Source organism: Rhinolophus hipposideros (genome assembly GCF_964194185.1).
Source record: "Rhinolophus hipposideros genome assembly, chromosome: 12".
NCBI classification, from domain to species: Eukaryota; Metazoa; Chordata; class Mammalia; order Chiroptera; family Rhinolophidae; genus Rhinolophus; species Rhinolophus hipposideros.
In genome coordinates, this window is record NC_138058.1 from 22,066,395 (window position 1) to 22,084,685 (window position 18,291).

Below are 18,291 nucleotides of genomic sequence, written 5' to 3' on the forward strand. Positions count from 1 at the left end.
TGCAGCTATTTTGATCAAATGCATTCTTCCTGCTACACAACCACCCAAATTTGTACTGGCTCAGACAACCAAACTTATCTCACAGCCATGTTATTGAGACGTAGGTCCGCCACATTCGGAGGCGATTGGGACTCCACCTCCCTCTCTGACAATAACAAATATAGTCAGGCGGGCTGCAGTGGTACAATTGGAAATAAAGTCTGTTGGCCAACTAAAATGCCTGTCCACATTTCAGATGGCGGAGGGCCAAATGACATATTAAAAGAGACTCTTGTCACTGAGCACATTCAAAAAATACTCCACCACCTATTCCCCCCTTTAACTTACCACCCCTTGGCTCTCCCAAAATCCCGGGATATGGATTTAGACACACAAACCAACAACATTCTCGAATCCACCTTCTGGGCCTTAAATCATTCCAACCCTTCTCTTGCCCAGGACTGCTGGCTTTGCATGACTATAGGAACTCCCATACCTACTGCAATCCCCTCCAATATCACAGTAAACACACAAATCTCTAACTGTTCCCGTCTCTCCCTTCCTCTTAGAGTTCAACCTGTAGGATTTAATACCTCCCCCTGCTATCAGGGACGATTTCAAAACAACACTTTTGATGTAGATCTAGGGTTTGTCACTTTTACTAACTGTTCTGACATCATTCAAGTTAACGGAACCTTGTGTTCTAGCCCTGGACAAGTTTTCATATGTGGGAACAGCCTCGCTTACACCACGTTACCCACCAACTGGACTGGACTTTGTGTCTCAGCTAGTCTCCTCCCTGATATCTCTATTATCCCAGGAGACACACCTGTCCCTCTCCCCAGCCTAGAATTTGCCACCGGGCGCCACAAGCGTGCTATTACAGCCATTCCCTTACTCGTAGGGCTAGGAATTACTGCTGGAATAGCCTCGGGTACCGCGGGAGTAGGTGTTGCAGTCCAGTCCTACAATAAACTATCACGCCAGCTGATAGATGATGTCCAAACACTTTCTGGGACCATCAATGATCTCCAAGATCAGATTGACTCTTTAGCTGAAGTAGTCTTACAAAACCGTCGAGGCCTAGATCTTCTCACTGCAGAACAGGGAGGTATCTGCTTAGCTTTACAGGAACGCTGCTGCTTCTATGCTAACAAGTCTGGGATCGTCCGAGACAAGATCAAAAAACTACAAGAGGACCTAGTAAAAAGACGCAAAGAACTCTTCGAAAACCCACTCTGGACGGGTCTCAACGGACTTCTCCCCTACCTGCTCCCCACCCTTGGCCCCCTCCTATGCATCCTTCTCTTAATAGCCTTCGGGCCATGGGCTTTTAGGCGCATTACTGACCTCATTAAAAACCAAATCGATGCTGTTTTGGCCAAACCAATCCAAATCCATTATCAGCGGCTAGCAACAGGGGACGGCCTCGAAGAAGGCTATCTTGGCTTCCTCCCCACGGGGACGACATAATACTAAGGGTATGTCTACTCCCCCCACGAGTTGGGGAGGGGTATGGGCACCGAGGTGAGTGCAAAGCAAAGCATTTGCAAGGAAAGGGCTCGACTCACAACGGTCGGCTCCCTTTAACTTTCCTGAGAACATACCTGGTTTGCATAGAGGTTGGTATCAAAAAATCTCTACCTCTCCTCCACAAAAGATACCCAAAACCATCCAATAACGAGCTCTGCTCGTTGGAGGAACCAGGCCTCTGTTCCCTCACTCGGTCAAGGCCCACCTCCTTAAAACAAACAAAAAGGGAGGAGATGTCGGAAGCCATAGAAATCCCCAGGCCTTGCCTAGGCAGAACTTCCTGGTCACAAAACCCAAAGCCCGCGCGCGCCAAACCCAGAGCCCGCGCGCGCCAAACCCAGAGCCCGCGCGCGCGCCAAACCCAGAGCCTGCCCATTTCCTTGTACCTCATATGGCATCGCCCTGTCCTAGCCTATCAGCCCGCGATAAATACCTCGCCACCCTATGACATAGCATATCCCACCCCCATCTGACATAGCTATATATATAACCCGCCATCTTAATAAAATTTTGAGGCTTGATCAGATCCCTGTCTTGCCTCCATTCTTCGCGTCTCCTGTCTCCCCTTTTTTTCATCCTCAACAGGTTTCTTCCCCTCGTCCCACGTTGCATTGTCCTGCCGGTCGGGACATTAAAAAATACAAAAAAAATAAAAATTCAATAGAAAATTATTGAAATGACTATTAAACATTTATTAGAGTGATAATGTATAATATAAATGTGTGTATGTATGTATCAGAAAATACATATATCAAAAGTTGTTATTTGGTTATAGACTTATTAGTATTTGTATTTTCTTTATTATATCAATTCTTATCTTGCTTCCAGAATTTGTTAATGGCATATATATATATATATATATATATATGTATATATATGCCATATATATATACATATATATATATATAGTCTTTTCATAATTAGAAAAATAAATAATTTATTTTAGTTTAAAATGTATTTAAAATTTAAAGAAAAAGAACATATCTACATCAAGTGGTTACTGAGAGTTCCTACTTTCAAAATGCATTCATGGCTCCCTGTTCCACAAGCTAAAATAATTTTGCTTACATCCTGTGCATCAACATAATGTGATCAGCACCATACTGATCAATACATGAATGTGACTTTAGAAACTGTCATTTATTTTCGTCTTAAGTATCTGCTCCAAAGTTAGCTCCATTTGTTAGCTTTTTCTTATATAATCTAGCTGAACTGTTGTTTCTTTCTAGGAAGAAAATCAAACCTTGCCTTCCTTCTCCCATTCTGGTCTGAAACAACATCGTCAATCTAGTTAATGGTGAATAAGAATATTAGAGACATGTGTGACAGTTGATGTGGAAAAATTAGGTTCCTGCTGGCAATTACCCATTAAGAGCAGGTTGACTGATTGCCAGAGTTAAAACACATGCAAACTGTCAGCCATCATAATAGGGCAAATATCCCAGAAGCTTGGTGCAGCTTCAGGTAGAAATTCAGTTTTCACTGCTGGGAACCTGCCCTCGATGTCACACATTCATAATCTTCTCCCATCAAGCCAGGTCTACACATTCAGAGACATCCATCAGTCAAATATATGTCCTGTCAGATACATTCAATGGCTCTCATGATAAGTTGGACGAGAAGTGACATGCTACATATGATTGAGTAGAAGGGCATATCATATACAATTCCTGCTGTCATACTTTGTCATTTTCTTTCTATATCTGGGTGAGGGACTTAACCTTGACATTTCCTAAGTTCAAATATTATGGCTAATTAATAGGCAGGACTAATGTAGAAAATATTTTAATAAGTTGCATAAAAAACATGACTGATGATAAAGTAGCTAGGTCAAATCATTAATAAAATTAGTTTGATTTTGAATTTGGAAAACAAGTGTTCAAGTGTTCAAACAACTAATCAAATTAGTTTGATTTTGAATTTGGAAATCAAGATTCAATAAGAAAATCAAAATGGGAAGCTTGGTGACATTCAACTTCAAATTTTTCCTAAATTGCCAAAGGCATCCTTAGGATTGAGCACTGTGCTGATGTGTTCATAGGTATTATCACACTATTCTTCAAAATAAGTTTCATAATCATCTTTGCCATGTTTCAAAAAAAAGCTTGCTTTTTTATTTGAAGAACATTAATTCTTAAATTCTTTTGAAGACATTGCTTTCATGAACTTGTGAACTTTACAGATAAAATCAGTGTATACTTCTTTGTCTAATGGGATTTGTAATAGGGAATCCACAATTCTATGTTCAAATTCTAGTTTCTAACATTCACAGCTCACGACATATACTCACTGTACACAGATCAAATGTTCCTTCTATACATTACCTTATTGTCTAATATCCTAAACAAATGTATATGTTAACAATTGCAGCACTAGGATGCATTGCGAAAACAGATGCTTTTTTTTTCTATCCAGTTCATCGTACTTTTGTCTTTCAGACTAAACATTGGTTGTGTTGTAGTCTCATCCTCCCACAACCCTGCTCCCAACTCCACCTTTCTGTTAACCAACGTCCTACCCAGTGCTATGTAGAATTTCATGTTCCTGCTGGTTTATGGGTAGATAAGAGAAAGCAGGATTAAGACTCTGTGTGTAGAAATAATATTCTGACCCCTTCATCAAAAAAACATCTGGCCATATCAAATAGAGAAGCAGCTGCCTCTTTTTTTTTTTTTTTCTTTTTCTTGATGAGACTGTATCTCTGAGACTGACAGCAGGTGGTGAGGAAGATGACAAATGCCTGTCTCCTCGTTTCATAAAAAGATTCGTTTTATGTCATTCCGGTAAGGATAATCCCAATACAAATTCATCAGTTTTGTAATTCCTGCTACTTTCTTCCCAGAAGTGGAAATGGGGATGCTTGTTAGGCTTAGTCTTTGATATTGCCGCTGACCCTTCTCCCATCTCCATTGGTAATTTCATGAACAGTTAGGGGTGTGGGCAGAAAGAGTCCAGGTTAAGTACCATTTTATGAGACTGACGCGCTACCTACTGCGCTAACGAGGCACGTCAGGTTAAGTACCATTTTAAACCAAAGGCTCATTCCAAGTCTGGTCCTTTTATAGCAAAAGGCAGTTTTATTCCAACCCCCTAACAATTATTAGACACCACCCAAAACTTAACAAACAAAAATTTCTTAATCAGAGTTGTATTTATTTATTTATTTATTTATTTATGCAAATATTAAACCCCTTATACACAGAGAAATAGTTTGCTTCGATGGTTCAAAAACATTTCGATGGTCTTGATTTAATCTTTATAAAATTCTTATTAATCTCTTTTACTTCTTAAAAACAAAATGTTTTCAGTACAAGAAGAAACTTAAAATTAAGAGCACAGAGATTACTATCTGTTTCATGCATTGGGATAATAGCACATTAGTGCTCCAAAACAAACTAACTAATAAGCAGCTCCTATGTTTAATGTTAATCATAAAATGCTTAATATAGTCATTTAGATAAAATGTTATTTAATTAATACAATTTTTCTTTTAAATCTTGCACTTCCTTTTCTTGATCAACAAATGCAAAATTGGGGAAAGGAGGGATAATTTTTTGGTATAGTATGAGTATAGTATACACATGACAGCCTAAATATAACGAACTACTCTTTTTTAAGACTTTTCTGGTAAGTGAATCATAGTCTCATGAATGGTTACAGGAATAAAATGACAGGAAATTTACTTTCGAAATAAGTGTACTTGTCTTGATTTTATTTTTTAAGTATAAAATATTATTTCAATATGTCTACTTCTCTACTGTGACTCACTTATTCCAACAGAAGTTCTCATCAAGTTTTCTAGAAATTTTCTCATAGAACCAGGCCACAGAGAAAGCTCAATCAGAGAGAGATCAAAAAGTGTTTTTGAGAGCTGGAGGCAGCTTTCAATCATTTTATAGATTTTTTTTCTTCTGCTTTTATAGTAAACATGGGACCCCAGGAGAAGCAATAGAGGGATCAGCTAGTCTCTGCAAGATGTGAGAGTGGCATTGATGTCTTTTTCTGTTTAGAAGATCGGAGTATTTCTTAATAACCTAACATTTGCTCCCTAAAAATCATTATTTTATATTTAATCTTTCTAAAGTTTTATTTTTTAGTTTACATCTTTTAAACTACAGATTTTGGGCTTTATTTTTGATGCCATTTGAGAGTTTGTTTAGCATATAAAAATCACGATTCACTAACTAAAGTGAAAAGTGTTAACCGTAAGATCAAGAAAAAGCAAAGCTGTCCTTTCTCACAATTCTATGCTACATGGTACTAGAATTCTTAGATAGTAAAGTAAGACAAGAAAAGGAAATGAAAGGTATACAGATTGGGAAGGAAGAACTATACCTGTCTTTATTCATAGAAGATATGGTTGCTATATAGAAGATCTCAAAGAATCAACAAATAACTTCTAGAACTGATAAGCTAGTACAGCAAAGTTGCAGGATACAAGGTTAATGTACAAAATCAATTGCTTTATTATATGTCAATAATGAACAATTGGGGTTTGTGATTAAAAACAATATCATTTACATTAACACACACAAACACACACAAATTATATATTTAGGTATAAATTTAGCAAAATATGTACAGGATCTACATGTGGAAAACTATAAAATAGTGGTGAAAGAATGCAAAGAGAACCTAAGTAAAAGGAGAGATCTTGCTACGATGCCTATTCTACTCAATTGGATCTTGGATTTACTATAATTGAATCAAAGTCTTAATAAATTATTCTAAAGTGTATTTAGAAAGTCACACAACCTAGAATAACCAACATAATACTGAATACGAACAAAATTGGAGGACACACACAACCCAATGTCAAGACTTTCTTAACTACTAGAAAGCTACAGTAGTTAAGACAGGGTAGTATTGGCAAATATAACACATACAAACCAGAATCATGGGAAAAAATAGACAGCCAGAAATAAATCCACACAAATATAGTCAATTTATCTTTGACAAAGGAGTCAAAGCAAATCAGTGGAAAAAGGATTATCATTTTTCTTAAATGGTGCTGGAAAAATTCCATGTCTATACGAAAAACAAACATAACCTAGAAGCTGATCTTACAAACTTTTTTACAAAAAGTAACTAAAAATGGATCATAGATCTAAATATAACATGCAAAACTACCTATAAAAATTCTAGAAGAAATTATAGAAGAAAATGTAGGTGAACTCAGGGTTTGCAATGAATTAGATTGAACACCAAACATGATCCATAACAAAAAAAGGATTAGTTGGATTTCATTAAAATTAAAACTTCGGTTCTACAAAAGACATGTTTAAGAAGATGAAAAGACAAGTAACATAGTGGGAGAAACTGTTTGTAAAACATACATCTGATGAACATCTGGTATCCAAAATATCCAAAGAACTCTAAAAACTAAACAATAATTAAATGAATAATCTAACTAACAAATGGGCAAGAGATCTCCACAGATACCCTGGCAAAGAACATATATTGATGGTAAATAAGCATATGAAAAATACACTTAACATTTTGTGTATCAGGGAATTGAAAATTAAAACAACAGTGAGATACCACTATACACTTACTAAATGGCTAAAATCCAAAAACCTAAGATACCAGTTTTGGCAAGTATACAGATAAACTCTTACTAATTGCTGGTGAGAATGCAAAATGGTATGTGCACTTTGGAAGACAGTTTCACAGTTTCTAACAAAACTAAATATAGTCTTATCATACAATCCAGTAAATGTGCTCCTAGGTACTTATCCAACTTATATGAAAAGTTATATTCCCCTAAAAACCTTCACGAGAATGTTTATAACAACTTTATTCATAATCACCAAAAACTGAAATCAACAAAGATGTCCTTTAATAGGCAAATGTGTAAACAAACTGGGGCACTCCCATACAATGGAATATTATTCAGTAATAAAAAGAAATGAGTGGTGCAGCTATGAACAAACATGATAAATATTAAATGCATATTGCTAAGTAAAAGAATTCATTCTGAAGGGACAACATCTGTATGAATTCTGAAAAACTCAAAACTATAGACATAGTAAAAATATTTGTGGCAGCCATGAATTTGGGGCACCAGAATAAAATGAAGAATGTATAAAACAATTTTAGTATATTACAAATGTATGAAAAAAAAGTCACTGAAAGGGGTAAGAGGAAAGATGCTGACCTAAGTAACTTTGTAAATCAGTGAAGTCAGTAAGACTAAAGGCAGAAGAAACTGAACATAAGCACTACACTTAGTTGATAAAGTTATTTCCCACAGGGGTATGGGTGACAATTCTAATACTACTGTACATGTATTCTGAATTAAACAATTAAGTAAACCAATGGTTTAGAGTTGGAGACATCAGTATAAATTCATGCTGATCTTAATATAGATTCAGATGGTTACATATAGAAATATATATATATATATATATATATTAGTATACACACAGATGTTCTTGTTTTGCCTGCTGAGAGGGTGTAGAAATGACATCTCAGTTGCAATAAGCACACCTAGCTACCAGATCTTGATTTTTAATAACATTTTCAAATTAAAAGAACTGGGGCTCTTTGGAGAAATGGATTATTTTAGGACTGGGATGGGGAATATACAAAATAAACCTGGGTATCTTGTAGTACCAAAAACTAAGGAAGTGTACGCACACACACTCACACACTCACACAATGATGGAGTATGTCAAAAAATTCAGAAGCCAGCTGAAAGAGCTCCCAAATGTCAAAGTTGGAAAAATCTGAGAAACAAATAGTATTGTATTTAACTCAAAGTATAAAATAAATATTTATAAGTCTATACTGATATAAACAAATTGTTGAGTAAAATATGCATGTGGGAGAGAAGACAAATTTCCTATGTAGAAGAATTCTAAGTAAATTGTGTAGCTACTCCTTTCTCAAGGAAGTGGAACATAACTCCTCCCACTTTATATGTGGCCTAAGCGTACTAACCGCCTTTCAAAGATTATGGTATGAAAAGAGGGAAAAACAGTAACTTTACGATGGGAAACTTCACCAACGCTCCCTCAGCTAGATGGTCAAATCAATATCAACAAGTCATAAATTAGTAATAAGATGTGATAAAAATGACACTTCATTTCTTTGATGTTCCTCCCCCAAACCTATAACTCAGTCTAAGCACAAGAAAAATTTTCATTAGATATATGCCAATTATGGAGCATTTTATAAAATATCTAATCAGTCATCTTCAAAACTATCAAGGTCATTAAAATCAAGGAAAATTGGAGAAATTGCCGTAGCCAAGAGGAGACTTTAAAGACATGATGTCTAAATGTAATGTGCTTTACTGGATGGGACCTTGAAGTAGCAGGACACTAAGTAAAAACAAAGAAAATCTGGATTGCCAGGAAAAAATACGTGTGAGCCCCTGCAAAATCCAACCTAAGTGAAGAGGTGTTCTCCAGGACCATATCCCCACTTAGGTGGACTCTAAATTCCAATTCCTACCTCCCTTGCTACATGAGGTTCTCAAAAGTGATTAGAAGCTGCCAACTCTCTTAACAATCTCCCCGGGTTATCAGCAACTATCTCCAAAGAGAAGAGCTAGCCTATTGGGATCAATTCCCTAAGCTTCTGTCTACCGCTCCTGGATCTGCCTTAAAAATAATCCACCAAATTGTTAGTTTCATGATGTCCTCATGTAGATTTTAAAAATATTTGTATAACTTTATAGTTGTCTTCATCAGAAATTGTGGTAAAAATTATCTATTCTGCCATTAAGTCTCATTCAATATGCCTATAAGCTAAGTACTCTTATTTTCTTCATTTTCAGATGAAGAAACTAAGTGAAAGTTCTTAATAAAGAAAGGAAAATTTGTATGCTGAGGTTGCTAAGATCTATGGTAAAAAAAAAAAATGAATCTTGTGTCCATGAAATTGTCAAGAAGAAAAAAGAAATTTGAACTAGTTTTGCTGTTTCACCTGCAAAAGTTATGGCCACAGTGCGTAATAAATGATTAGTTAAAATGAAAAATGCATTAAATTTGTGGATGGAAGACAGGAACAGAAAACGTGTTCCCATTGACGATGGAAACATGTTGCTCCAGAAGGCATTCAGTCAATATGAATACTTCAGCAAGGGTACCCTGAAATAAGTCACCAAATTCACATAACTATTCATTTTATTAAATTTATTGGGGTGACATTAGTTAATAAAATTATATTGGTTTCAAGTGTACAATTCTATGATACATCATCTATATATTACATTATGTGTTCACTACCCACAGTCAAATCTCCTTCAGTCACCACATATTTGACCTCCTTTAAGCTCTTCTGTCACACTGTCTACCCCCTTACCCTCTGGTTGTCTGTGTCTATGAGTTTTGTTTGTTTGTTTGTCTTGTTCCTTTGTTGCTTTCAGTTTTATATCCCACATATGAGTGAAATCATATGATTCTCTACTTTTTCTGTCTGACTTATTTCATTTAGCATGATAATCTCAAGATCCATCCATGTTGTCACCTAACTTTTATTGCAGTATATTGTTATAATTATTTTATTAGTAGCTATTTTTGTTAATCACTGTGCCTAATTTATAAACTAAACTTTATCATAGGAATGTATGTATAGAAAAAACATAGTATATATGTTTATTATATATATATATATATATATATATATATATATATATATATATATATATATATATATATATATAGTTTGCTGCTATCCACAGGTTCAGAAGTCTACAGGGGGTCTTGGAACGTATCTCCTGAGGATAAGGGAAACGAATGTAGTGGTAGCATAGACCAGACACAAGATGTGGATATAGTTTTGTTATTTAAAATACCTGTAATGGAATATTATCTCCCACACTGGCTGAATAAAATAAGAAAATAGTTCATTCAAATATCTCTAAAACACTTTTCTTCAAATATAATTTTATTTTTATAAAACTATTCGGTGGGCCAAACTTTTAGTTAATTCAGACTGGCTATCACTTTGTATCTACTTCTGTGAAGAAGGAGGGAAGAAAGAAGGACAGGGGCCGGCCCGGTGGTTCAGGCGGTTGGAGCTCCATTCTCCTAACTCCGAACGCTGCCAGTTTGATTCCCATATGGGCCAGTGGGCTCTCAACCACAAGGTTGCCAGATGGATTCCTGGAGTCCCACAAGGAATGGTGGGCAGCGCCCCCTGCAACTAAGATTGAACACGGCACCTTAAGCTGAGCTGCCGCTGAGCTCCCAGATGACTCAGTTGGTTGGAGTGCATCCTCTCAACCACAAAGTTGCTGATTCAACTCCTGCAAGGGATGGTGGGCTGTGCCCCCTGTAACTAGCAACGGGAACTGGACTTGAAGCTGAGCTGCGCCCTCCACAACTAAGACTGAAAGGACAACAACTTGACTTGGAAAAAAGTCCTGGAAATACACACTGTTCCCCAATAAAGTCCTGTCGCCCTTCCCCAATAAAATCTTAAAAAAAAAAAAAAAAAACAGAAAAGAAAGAAAAAACAGGATTTTTTTTGTTGTCTTTTTTTGGTATATGTGTGTGTATGTGTGTATTTATTGTCACTGGTTTTGCTAGTGTGTGTCTTTCAAAGCTTAAAATCAGAAAATTAAAATTAAAGCCAACTCTGTGACTCAATCTATACAGAAGTACTGAAATAAGAGTGACCAAATAGTAAATTCAGAGGACAGAAAGGTGAGAAAAAAATTTTAAAGATGAAAAGAAGAAAGAAAGATAAGGGAGAAATCAAGGGATAACCGAGGGGTAGAGAAAGGGGTAAAGTAGTGAAAGGGGCAGAGAGACAGAATGAGTTAAAATAAGTGTGAGTGGAGCACACAGAGGAAAATTAATGGTTTATGGGCAAAAGGAAAATTGGGATAATGTGTTTCATTTGTTCAAATTAAAAGTTGAAACAAGATCATAGGCAAAGATTAAAGAAAAAAACTATATAAAGGGAAGAGATACAGATACCTTCAAGGCTTTGTGGTATAGGAGAATCCCAAAGACACCTGTGGTCATTGATATTTGATCAAACTCTGAGTATAAGATGATAAGAATGTTTTTTTTTCAAGATTGTTTGTAATATTCATCATAGAATTGGGTGTAGAAGGGCATTGGCCACTGAAATGGATTTGCTTTAAGCAATGTCTTCATGTCTTGCTATAATAAATAACTGAGAAGTACTTAAAACAGAAACTTGGAGGGGATATTTTAAATTTTAATGATTTATAGTATAACTCTTAGAAGGTGTTCAAAGACCGGGTGCAGGGATTGTACTGAATGATCTTTAAAGATTTTCTTCTCTATTCTGTTGTGTGTGTGTGTGTGTGTGTGTGTGTGACTATTGCTATTCTGCTTCTGATTATTTTAAGTATTAACATGGTAGGGTCAAACAAGCAATTAGATAGCCTTTAAATAGCTGGATCAAAATACTGTGATATTCAGTTTGTCTGACTTTGCTCAAGCAGTCATCCCAAAAGAAGCTAAAAAAATAAAAATAAAAAGTAAGACTGGTAGTCTGAATCCATACTACCCAACTGCTATGTTAAAATAATGCTGAAAGCAGTATTATTTTAATTAAAAGGTAAGCACTGGCCTATAATATACTCCACTCTCCACTATACTGATGTTAGCAAATAATGTTTAACTGTCGTTGTCTCAGCCCATTAGCTTCTCCATCTGGTTATCTTATTATAGTGGCTCACTAAATTAGTCAATGTTCTTATAACCTCCAGGAAACCCAGAACAGGTCATGTCTTTTGCTAGATTGACTGTAAATTGCTATCATTAGGTGGCATGTCTGTATTATCTCCAAGAGTTAATGGGCATAACTGTAGAATGCCTCTGGGCCTGCGCCCTGGTTGTTTTTCTCTCTCTGTGTGTAGACCCTGGAGCGATGCAAAGATGTATGACCAAGGCAGGTTTATTCCTGAAAATACTCCATTAGCTTCAATAGTTCTAACTTTATCTTAACACTGAATGACACTTGTCCATTAATACAAAACCTTGATGGCCTTGTTTCTGGGATGCTGTGTGACCTATAAAGGCTGAGCAGAGAGCTTTTAAAAATCTGTATCATTAGGGGCTGCCATGTGACTATGGTGATGTTTCTTGGAACCAGATTACTAATAGCCTTTAAATTAGTCTGTGGCTTTTCTTCTTCATTTCTGAATCAACATCTATTATATTAAGTGTTTGCCAATAACTGCAATAACTGTGATTTTCTATTATATATATATATATATATATATATATATATATATATATATATATATGTATATTTTTTTTTTTACTTTTCATATCCCCTATATGCTAACTCCCTAAAAGCAGAAAATCTAAAATTGCCAGGATATCTTACAGGTTGTGAACTATGTAAGAGACACACTATAGTACATACAAAAATGTAGACATTTTATTTAATAATAAAATGTGTACTTTGTTAGACTTTATATTAATGATAATCTAAATAAAATGCCTAACTCTGGTTAAAACAAACAGAAGCAAGACAAGATAAAGAGACAGTGCAGGAGTATGGGGAAGAGGGGCAGACGTGGCTGTTTAAGAGAAGACATGAACAGATGGTGGAAAGTACCGGTGGCTAAAGAGTTTGGAACTCTTACTTTAATTTGGGAAGTGACAAGAGCACACCAGTGCCTTGGAAAGAATGAGCTGGCAATTTAGAGGGAATAAAGCCCATTGTTTTTTTCTTCTTTGGAATACAGGAATGTAGAATTACATTTGCTACTGAGAGCAGTGAAAGACAGAATTATGTAAACTTCAAATATAATTCATCTTGAAAACAAATTATGAAAGTACTAAGGTTGGTGTCCTTACATGAATATTAATCACATTTAAAATTACAATGTACCTTTTATTTCTCAACTTGGGGTTTATTTACAAAACAAGAACCTCTCAGTAGTGTCTAAATTCTCTTCTAACTCACCTTTTCCCTCCATAATAGCTCTGTCTTTACCTGCAGTGATAAAAAGCTTATCATTTGACAAAACAGCAAATTCTTGTGTGGATATAGCTATTTGAGGAAAAACAAAAAAAACCTGTTGCTTATGTTTGAAATGTTAAACACCCACTCCTAATTCTATTTCTTTCTTTGCAACAGATCTTACAAACTTGAATCCATTTTAACTGTATTCTGTACCAGGAGTGCTTTCCTGTGTTTGAATGGGTTGATATCAGTATACTTGTGAAAATGTTTGAGTGATGTATACATAGATCTTTTACAATATCGACAGAGAGAATAGAAATGGGAACACATAATAGAACAGTCTGTTTAAAAACTGCCAGGTTTCACATCCTGAAACACTGAGAAAGGGAATGGTTTGCTTTGTCTTATCAAATTGTTTCAAGTCGTTTCACTTCTCAAAGGCTGCTACCTCTGGTGCATAGGAGAGAGTAGCAGCAGGCCAATGCACCAAAACAGCATGAGATAAGCGTAGGGTCAGCCAAACCTGGTAACAGTGCCAACAGGGAAAATAATCACCTCAACTCAAGGAGAATTCATTTATCTGTAGCTATAGCTGTTCTATAGGTAATAATTTCTGATTCTGCTGCATTGGAACATTTCCTTTGGGTTTTAGTTTTTGTTCGTTTGTGTGTTTTGTTTTTATCTGCAATACTGGTAAGATCTATTGTGCTTTATCCACATTATCTCATTCAGTTTATCTGTGACTGTGCTGCAAAGTACCTGAGGAAGGCCTGGTGAAACAGACTCCGGTAAGGACTTGAATATCCTGTGAACATACACTTCCATAAGTCCACTGTGCTCTGGAGATGAATGTAGAGTGAAAGCCAGGTCAGTGAGGACAAACTGGGGTGCTCTGCAGTGTGATGAAGTCCTCCTACATTCCCTATGGGTTTTCAGTGTATGCACATACACTCTTAAAGTTCTCCAGTCTTTCCCACTTTGAGGATTTATGAACTCAATCTAACACCATTCATTGAGCAATGGAGAAAGGACAGAGACTATGACCTCTGGTGTTCTCAGATAGAAGACATGCACCTCTGTTCTAGAAGAGTCCGTGAGTTTGCATTTATCATTAGAAATGTACATGCACGTGTAAACAGCATGGATTTTTATACTGGTAATGACAAGTTGATTGTTTTTACTTTTGCTTTACATAACATATACTATTACTACTATTACTACTAATAATAGCTACAGATAATGAATACCGCATAAGTGACAAAGCAGTACTCAGAACTTTGTGCTCATTTCTCATTTAATTTACAAAATAATGATGAGGGCTTTATTCCATTATTCCCGTGTTACAAATGAGTAATGCACAGGAAGAAATGAACTCTCCCAATGTGAAGAAATGGGTAAGAGGAGAAGCAAGTAGAACTTCATGCTTCTTGAAAGGCTCTGTAATACTCTTAAGCTCCAAATTTGAGTTCTAGACAACCATTCTTCCGAGTGATCTTCCATTTTCTTTTATAAAAACATTTCATGCATTTAGTTTTATATATTTATATACATTTATATTAGATATATAGGTATATAAATACCACTATATTTATATGGAAGGTATGTTATATTTATATTAGAATACATTTTGAAATTTTCTTTTCCCTTTAGAGTTTCCTCCAGTTTTTTTTTTTAATTTTCTTTTTGACATTTTTGGCCTCCAAATTTCATGTTAGAAGTTTTGTTTTTTTTGTCTTTTTTTTCATATGCTTGTTGATCCTTGGCTGCTATGTTTCTATCTAGAAAGCTCTTGAAGTGCTATAAATATGGAGTGAGATATGAGTTTCTCTGAAACATCATCTCTCTGGGCTGGTTAGCTGAGGCCTTTCTGACATCAGTTTCCTTAGGTCTTTCTCTGGGGCTAATCAGATTCCTCAGAGAGGTCCTTACAATATTCTGAGAGGAAGGTATTTACTTGCCTGAGAATCCTGTGGACTTGAGAGAGAGAAGAGGGCTGGTTTCACCGTTTGACATATACTCACTTAATTCCTTTCTTTTATTTACATATACCTGCTATCAGCTGCGCTTTCTGTAGTCATGCTCGATACCCAATTCTGCCTGGAGGAGGAAGGGGACATCCCCAGCTGTATAGGACATGGGGGGAATCTTTTGTTATCAGAGAATGCCATATTTATAATAGCCAACTTCTGTTATCTGGCCTAATATCTTGGTTTCCCCTCTCTCCCCCAGTTTTGTTCCAGATTGAGATATTTCTGTTTTTAGCCCCATCTACTCTAATTTCTAGAGGATGTGTTGCTGACAATTTCTGAGGCTTTTTGGTGATTTCTAAGCTTTTGCCACTTTGTCTCTATAAGTCAGACACTACTCATCCCTCTTCTTTTTGCTTCCAAAATGTTGTTACTAATTCCTTTCCTGTTCCTTTATGATATTATGCCTTTAAAGAAAATCCCTTTACTATATGAGGATTCCAGTAAACCTCAAAGTTAATATGAGTGTTTCATCTATCATTTTTATAAACAAGTATAAAAATTCTTCATAATTCTGCAATAATTTTTTCATAATTTTTAATATTCCAGTTTTTATAATGGAATATTAATAGTACTAAATATAATAGGCTATAATATTTTCAGTGATTGTATTTTCAGCTTCACTTGTAATACAATTATCTCTCCCACCAAATACAGTCTTGCATGGCTCCACAAATTAAGAATATATGCAGTGGACTGGTGGGTAAGCCCTACCTTAACAAGTGATAACAACATCTCAATATGCTGATACAGCATTTCCCTTGGGAAATGTACTATATGTCTCTAAGAGGATCTTGCATTGATGAGGATGAGATATTTGCTTTGAGGCTGGAAACATTCCTCTGAGAATTCAAACTGCTATTGCAACTAACTGCATTTCTTGCAGACACAATCTCATATGGACTGCAAGAAATTATAAGATAGAATCTGGTCTGGGCAGGAAGAAAATTTAATTTTAGGATTTGAAACAAACTTATATAGGGTTTCAAATTGCAAGGCAACTGAATCCATTCAAGTAGAGTCCGACGTGCAGAGAAAGTCTTGATGGAGCTAGGGCTTTATTTCCTGTAACAGAGAAGCACTCCCTTGCAGAACTTCACTGTCAGGGTCTGGCTTGGGTCTGGGCACTAGTGAGAAGTACTCTATTTAGAATTCAAAGTTCTTTTTTCTCCTTGGGATGAGTGACTGACATAGTAACCCAGAAAAAAAAAATAGAGAGGTATGTAAGGTAGAAAAGTAAGAGTATAATAATACACTTGTACCATTTTTGAAGTAGCAAATTTCCAAAACCAAGGATAGACATGATTTTTAGAAGAGTACTTGTTAAAGGTCACAGCTTGAGGAAAAACAATCACAAACAGCCCTGTGATACAAAAGTCTCGATGACTATCCCAGGCTAGAATGTGTGGGCAGGGAGGTTGTCTATTCAAATTATTGGGATCTTTGATAATAATAGAATTAAGACTGTTTCCTTTATACAGAGCCCACATCAATCCAGCACTGAAATGTCAAGAAGACAGAACACAAGAGAAAATAAAAGCTCTTAAATAAAAGAGATGAAGAGGTTAATGCATGATAGATTCTCAAGAGACTCCTTAGGAAACTAATCAGAAATTTTATTGTATTTTAGAATATCTGTGAGCACAGGGAGCATGCTCTAATATTTGTATATGATATGTGTCTTATTGGTTCATTGGAACTTCAGAAGTGTGGGTGACATAAATGATTTGGTATTAGAGTGATCACTCATTACTGATGGAGGGACAGTGATTGCATTGGATAGAGACCAAACAAAACTAAGTACAGGCACCCTGGACAGGGGCAATATAAAATTAAATCAAGGTAGGAAGTTAATTTAGACATATATTATCCTTAATTTACCTGTGTAAACAAAAGATTCACTTGATAAAGGCCAATTTGAAACATTTTCTACTGTGTTTATAATAATATTTGGGATTTTTATGTCATCTGCCTCATATCATTTCATGTCATCTGCCTCATATCATAGCTTAGATAATTTAGTCAAGCATTTTTTGAGATGAGAAAAAGAGTTGTGATTTCTTGTCTTTAAATTAATTTTGGATAGTATATCTTAAGTTACATTAAAGACAGAATAACATAGTGTTTATGAGTACATACGCTGATTAATAAAACCTGGGTTTGAATTCCAGCTCTCAGAAAATTAAGTGATTTAAAGTATCTCAACTTCAATTTTCCCATCTATAGAGTGGGAATAACAATCGTATTTAATGGAGATAATATACTTTAAAATATTAACTCATTTATTCTCTTATGAGATAGTTTTCCAAAGTATGTGTGCACTGCAGTGATTTAAAATATTTCCACCTAAATTTTATCATCTGTAAAATAGAAATAACAAGTGTATTTAATGGAAATAATAAACTTTAAAATATTAACTCATTTATTCATATGCAAAATAGTTTTCCAAAGTTTGTGTGTACAAAAATCACTTCTGGACTTTTCTTTTTAAAACTAACAGATTAACCAAATGGTTTTCCTGAGGCATTTTTAAGGCCACACTGGTCCAGGTACTTGTTTTCTGTTAGTGAGCATAGTTCGGAAAGTATTTCATTAATGTTTTTTATACCGTGTTTCACCAAAAATAAGACCTAACTGAAAAATAACCCCTAGCATGATTTTTCAGGATGACATCCCCTGAACATAAGCCCCAATGCGTCTTTTGGAGCAAAAATTAATGTAAAACTTAGTCTTATTTTCAGAGAAACACAGTAGTGGTAAGAAACAAATAAACAAAGGAAAATGCTCCTCATTCAGGATCGCCATATTTAGCCAAAAACAAAATGAAAACAGGAAATTGGATGTCCAA